Here is a 6,325-nt window from a genome sequence, read left to right as displayed (position 1 = left end):
AAGACTACAGCTCATTGGGCCTCATCCTCGATCTACTGAATCAGACTAGGGGTGGAGCCTGGGCACACAGACATTTTTTCAAACTCCACAAGTGATTCTGGGGGCATAGCCAGGGTGGCGAACTGCCATCCTTGAACAATGCTTTACAACACTGGGATACAAAATGAGGACTGAATTCTGATATTATGTGGTCAGCTAAACTGGGAGATATTTGGGGCCAGGTAACCTGTGGGGATGTTATATGCTTAGGTCATCTGTGGAATCAGAAGGCCTTCTTGACAAACAGGGTGACAGCCCTTGATCCAGTGATGGGTGTACCTTCAGTATGGGGCTAACAGGCAAGGACTTCAAATTCTGTTTGAGATTATTTCCCTTTAGGTGGTACAGGGGAAAGAAGACATTTTAGTCTGTGCTCAAGCCTTTCCCCAAGAATATTATTTTGATTCTCTTTCTTGGATGAGAAGTGAAAGTTAGAGTGGGCATGTTTAAAGTTAGATATTGATGGTGTTTTTAAAATATATCACTCAGAGAGAATCTTCTCGTCAGCTTGAGCTAGCCAGGTACATCTCTTATCCCTAAGTATTTAATTCACTAAGTTACATAAGGTGGCCCCAACAGGATTTGAATCACTGCTCTTCTGATTGGGCTTGACTGAGTAGATAGGCCCATGGCTTGTACACACTTGCTATCAGAACAAGAGCCACCAGTGGAAACAAAGCTCAACTCTGATAACAGTGGGAGGTGAGGGACTTCCCTGGTGGTCCAGTGGGTAAGACTCCACGCTCCCAATGCAGGGGGCCCGGGTGCGATCTCTGGTCGGGGAACTAGATCCCGCACGTATGCCACAACTAAGAGTCCGCATGCTGCAACTTAGAGATCCCACGTGCCACAACGAAGATCCAACACAGCCTAAATAAATATTTAAAAAACAATGGGGGGGGGCTTCCCTGGTGGCGCAGTGGTTGAGAGTCCGCCTGCCGATGCAGGGGACACGGGTTCGTGCCCCGGTCCGGGAAGATCCCATATGCTGCGGAGCGGCTGGGCCCGTGAGCCATGGCCGCTAAGCCTGCGCGTCCGGAGCCTGTGCTCCGCAAAAAAAAAAACAAAAAAAAAAAACAAAAAAAAAAAACAATGGGGGGAAGGGCAGGAGGCACATTGGAACACACTGTAAGAAAGCAGGGCTCTTTGAAAAGTGGGACGACTGCAGGAAACATGTCAGTTAAGAGTCACCTTCTTCTGGAGGATAGCTCCATAGGGAAAGCAAGGAAAAAATGTAATCCCAACACAAGTCAAGCCAGGGTACAAGGAGATTATTAACCTTTGCTAGCCATATATTCTCCCCCCCATGAAAATATCCTCCTTGTGGGCTTGGGTAGAAGAAGGGCTCGTAGATAGCTTATTGCCGCCACCACATCCCTCTTTAGCAAGCAGGTCACATTTCATTTTAAAGTCCTTGGTGTTAATTGCTCAATTTGATCAAGATGAGAAGGGGTTCCAACGGTCCAAATTCTTCTAATTAACTCAGTCAGTCCATCCATGGACCTGTCCACTAGTTAGCCGCATAATGTAATATCATGGCAGATACAAGGCCACTCAAAGTTTGGTTGGATTGCATTTAATGTTTTGAATGGGCCCAGGGGTCAGCTGGGGTATTGCCACGGCACAGGCACAGGACATGGGCTCAGCCGCCCCAGGTTGCTGTGTAGAACAATCCTTCCTCCATATTCTTTTGCACCCTCCAAATTTCACGACTGCCCCTTCAGTTCAGGGAGGGGCCACGATACCTGTGCCATCACTCGGTTAGAGCCATAGCATCCCAAAGTTTGGGGGCCAAAGGACTCCCTGTGAGGACACTTGGGAGCCCCGATATATGCTGACTAAGTATATTAGTCAGACTTCTCCAGAGAACAGAACCACTAGGATGTACTGAGTGTGTGTGTGTAGATAGATAGTGCGTACAAGAGGGAGAGTGAGAGGGGCTTCCCTGGTGGTGCAGTGGTTAAGAATCTGCCTGCCAATGCAGGGGACATGGGTTTGAGCCCTGGTCCGGGAAGATCCCACATGCCGCGGCGCAACTAAGCCCGTGCGCCACAACTACTGAGCCTGCACTCTAGAGCCCATGAGCCACAGCTACTGAAGCCCACGTGACTAGAGTCCATGCTCTGCAACAAGAGAAGCCACCGCAGCGAGAAACCTGCACGCCACAACGAAGAGTAGCCCCCGCTCTCCGCAACTAGAGAAAGCCTGCATGCAGCAACGAAGACCCAATACAGACAAAAAATAAATAAATAAATTTATTAAAAAAGAGAGTGAGAGAGAGAAGAGATGTACTTTATGGAATTGGCTCACACAATTATGGAGGCTGGCAAGACCAAAATCTGAAGGGTGGGCTTGCACTCTGGAGACCCAAGGAAGAGTTGGTGTTGCAGTTCAAGTCCAAAGGCTGTCTGCTGGCAGAATTTCCTCTTGCTTGGGGGAAGTCAATCTTTTGTTCTATTCAGGCCTTCAACTGATTAGGTGAGGCCCACCCACATTGTGGAGGGCAACCTGCTTTACTCAAAGTCCATCCATTTAAATGTTACTCTCATGCAAAACACCCTCACAGACACACCCAGAGTAGCGTTTGACCAAATATCTGGGCACTACAGCCCAGCCAAGTGGACACATAAAATTAACCATCACAGCGTCGAGTGGGCACCCTCATCAGCCTAGAAGACTGTCCCTCCTCAAGCATCAGAGAGTACCAGGCACAGGTAGCCAGTAACAGGGGTGTCCTTCTTTCCCACGGTGTAGAGGGGTGGCCAAAAGAACTAGATAGACCCCCCCAATCCATCAGAACACCACCTGGCCAGCATGGTATTCATTCCCCTCTGGAAGTCACAGTGTTAGAAAGAACGAGAGAGACTAATAGTGCCATCTGAAGAAGGTCCTTGTTGCCAGCGCACGTTTGCATAGGGTCCTGAATGAGGACGGAGGGACACGTCACGACCTCAGTAAGGAGGAGCGAATTGTCAGCTGTACGAGGTTGAGGCCAGGAGTGGACTGACACGGCTCAAACCCCACTCTGCTTAGATAGTTGCCTTCTCAGTGCTTTGAAGGCTGTACCCCAGGCTTTTGTTTACCATTGGTTTTCCCAGAAATGAAAATCCCTCTAGAAAAACTTAGTAACATTGTGGACTATGTCCACCTTTATGAGTTTCACAGGAGTGCACAACGCATGGGAGACAGTCTACCTTGTAGAAGAATTTGGCAAAAGAAGACTCTTGTGACTCAATTCAGGGCAGTTGAGGTTACCACTGTCTCTCTACTGAAAAGCAATCCACACGCAAAGCCAGTAAAGTCAACAGCAGAGCAGAGAAGAAGCCATTGTTACCGCTGTGGCGTGAACCACTTTAAGGGGTCTTGTCACACCCTGCAGGCTTGGAAGTTCTGAGTCCCAGGTTTGCTTCCACTGAGCAAACCAAACCAGCAATCTATAGACTTACATGACATGAACTAAATCAGACCAAGCCTAAGAGAAATGAGCTCAGTGACGCTGTAACAGATCCCCCATCTCTTCTCTCCCTGATGGCTTGCAAACTCCTGAGGGCAGGGTCTTGGCTTTGTTCTCTGCTGTGTCCCCAGAATCTGGCACATCACAACCCCTGCTGAGTAAACTTCTGTGGACTGACTGATTTGACGATTAAATAAAGTTCAAGGGCTTCCCTGGTGGCGCAGTGGTTGAGAGTCCGCCTGTCGATGCAGGGGACATGGGTTCGTGCCCCGATCCGGGAAGATCCCACACGCCGCGGAGCGGCTGTGCCCGTGAGCCATGGCCGCTGAGCCTGCGCGTCCGGAGCCTGTGCTCCGCAACGGGAGAGGCCACAGCTGTGAGAGGCCCGTGTACCGCAAAAATAAATAAATAAATAAAGTTCAAAGCAATCTTTCTGTAAGTATGGACACACATCACAGTGGTCAAAAAGGAACGGGACTTTTTGGTAGGAAAGTTGGAATGTTCTTGGAGTGTTTAAATTTTGAAATGAATTTATTTATAAAATGCCACCACGTCTGCCCGTCTGCTTGGCCCTCTCTAAAGTGAGACTGGGGAATGGCATATTTCCTTAGCACCATACAATGCTCTGGGGCACACTTGATAGGTAAATATGGCAGGGTGGGTAGCACCCAAACTATTCATTCACGACAGCCCTTTCCCTTCCCAGCAGAGAGACAGAAGTTCCTGGAAGGGTCTACCAGGCTGCTTAATCGGCCTGGATTTTAACTCTTTGAGGGCAGAGACTGTATCTTGTCCCCAGAACCTATCCTATCGCCCGACACATACAAAGTGTGCTCAGATGATGGCTATCAAATGTTTATGTTCAATTTTTTCTTGCCCTGCAAGGAGACTGGAGCGCTGGGGGATTTCAGGAAGCCTGTGATAACAGAAATCTGGTAAACTGAGCAAAGCTGATTACACTGGAAAATCAGAAAGAATTAAGAGGATTAACAGTTGATATCGACAAAGAGGCAACAGTTGATATTGACAAAGAGGCAACACTTGAAGAGAACTAGAATATTGAGCAGGTGGAGGTGATAAGAAGACCAGAGTAAAGAAAGATAACCAGACCTCGAGTGAGTACTTACACTGCCGGGATATAGAATAGGTTCTGATTTATATAAAAAGATGGAGAGCAAGAGGTTGGGTCTTAAGGAGATTCAAAGAACGTGGAAAGTAGAGTTCCCAATTCTAAAGAGCTTACACATTATACTCTGTGTGTGTCTCTCTGTGTGTGTGTGTGTCCACTGAGGCATTTTATGTGCACAGATGTATTACATCCCTAGAAAAAGAATCCCAGGATTTTCCCTCCTGTGTGTTTTCATATTGCCTCATGGTCCATGATGCCAGCTGAGGTTGGCAGTACAATGAAATCAAACTGACGTGAAGGGAGCAGGTTATTCTACCATTTTTCCAGATCTTCGAATTGCACATCAAATCTGGGGTTGATCACTCCACACCAGCTTAGCCTGCCTGTGAGGTTCACAACAATTTTCCCAGCTCTGTGATCAATGATTTCAAACTCGCCAACGTAACCATATGCTTCACCATCACAGTTAGAAACTGCAATGATGACTTCGGAGGATGGCCTAATGAGAACCTGGGGTTTGCCTCTCTTTTCAGCATCGTTGATGCTCTTGAGAGCATCTGCCAGGACCTTCATGGGCACCATGACAGCAACACGGAAAGATGGCGGAAAGCGACACTTTTTCATTAACGATAACCTGGACCAAGTGTCATAGCAAGAAATAATAATTTAATCATCAGGGATTATTATCAGCTTAAATAATACCTATAATGTGAATATAATTTTATATACAAATATATGTTATATATAAATATTATACATTTACAATGATATTTCTCTTTCATAAACTAAGTCATAGGTTAAAACCCCACAAGTAAACAACAGTGTCCTACTGTAGAGCGCAGGGAACTATATTCAATATCCTGTGATAAGCCATAATGGAAACGAATATGAAAAAGAATGTGTGTGCATATATATATGTATATATAACTGAATCACTTTGCTGTACAGCAGAAATTAACATGACATTGCAAATCAACTACACTTCAATAAAGTTAAAAAATAAAAATTCAAACTTAAAAAAACCCCACAAGTATATTTAAAATTTGCATTTGTCATCTTGAAACAGGAACTGACGCATTTAGTACTTTCCAATGAATAAGCCCTACAATCACCGTTTTGTATGCTGAAAACTCTCCAGCTCCTCTCAAAAGCCACTCATCACATTACAACTATAAAGTGGATCCAAAATTAATGCCTGTACTTTCATTCTTGTAGGGGCAATGAATTTTGACGATTTGGGGGACATGAATGCTTTGACAGTATGGCTCTTTCTCCCAAGTTTATATATTTCAGTGTAGATGGTTTTTGTTCACATAGACCAACCATTTAAAAGATGTGTAGTTGTGTTTTCCATGCAAAAATTAATGTGTACTTCCGGAAATAAAAATTGAACTAAATTAAAATTGACAAATAAAGAAAAATAAAATTTGAACTCTGCTCACATTTCAACAAGCAGCTGAATTTTCTTTTGCCTTGAATAAGATGAAATTATAATGAGGCCTTGGTTACAGTGATGTCCATGTCGGGGTAAAGTTTGACATCTATTCAATTTTGACTTTTCTTTCTGATGGCCGTAACTGCTGAGAAGTCCAATACACAAAATTCTGATGAGGTGTTCAATAAAATCAGAATTCTGTAGTTCATCGTGAGACAGGCCTGGGGCCCTTTGCTGCAGTGCTGCAATGCTTGCACCTGGACAAATG

At 45.4% G+C, this 6,325-nt stretch overlaps 1 pseudogene; it reads right to left on the bottom strand.

Annotated features, from left to right (window-relative positions):
- Positions 1 to 4,814: 4,814 nt before the first annotated feature.
- On the bottom strand, positions 4,815 to 5,204 carry LOC136118903 (small ribosomal subunit protein uS8-like; annotated as a pseudogene).
- Between the last annotated feature and the right edge of the window lie 1,121 nt (positions 5,205 to 6,325).

Source organism: Phocoena phocoena, chromosome 2 (genome assembly GCF_963924675.1).
Source record: "Phocoena phocoena chromosome 2, mPhoPho1.1, whole genome shotgun sequence".
In the NCBI taxonomy this organism is placed as follows: Eukaryota; Metazoa; Chordata; class Mammalia; order Artiodactyla; family Phocoenidae; genus Phocoena; species Phocoena phocoena.
The sequence above is the reverse complement of the archived record's forward strand: the minus strand, read 5'-3'. Positions and strand labels throughout refer to the sequence as shown.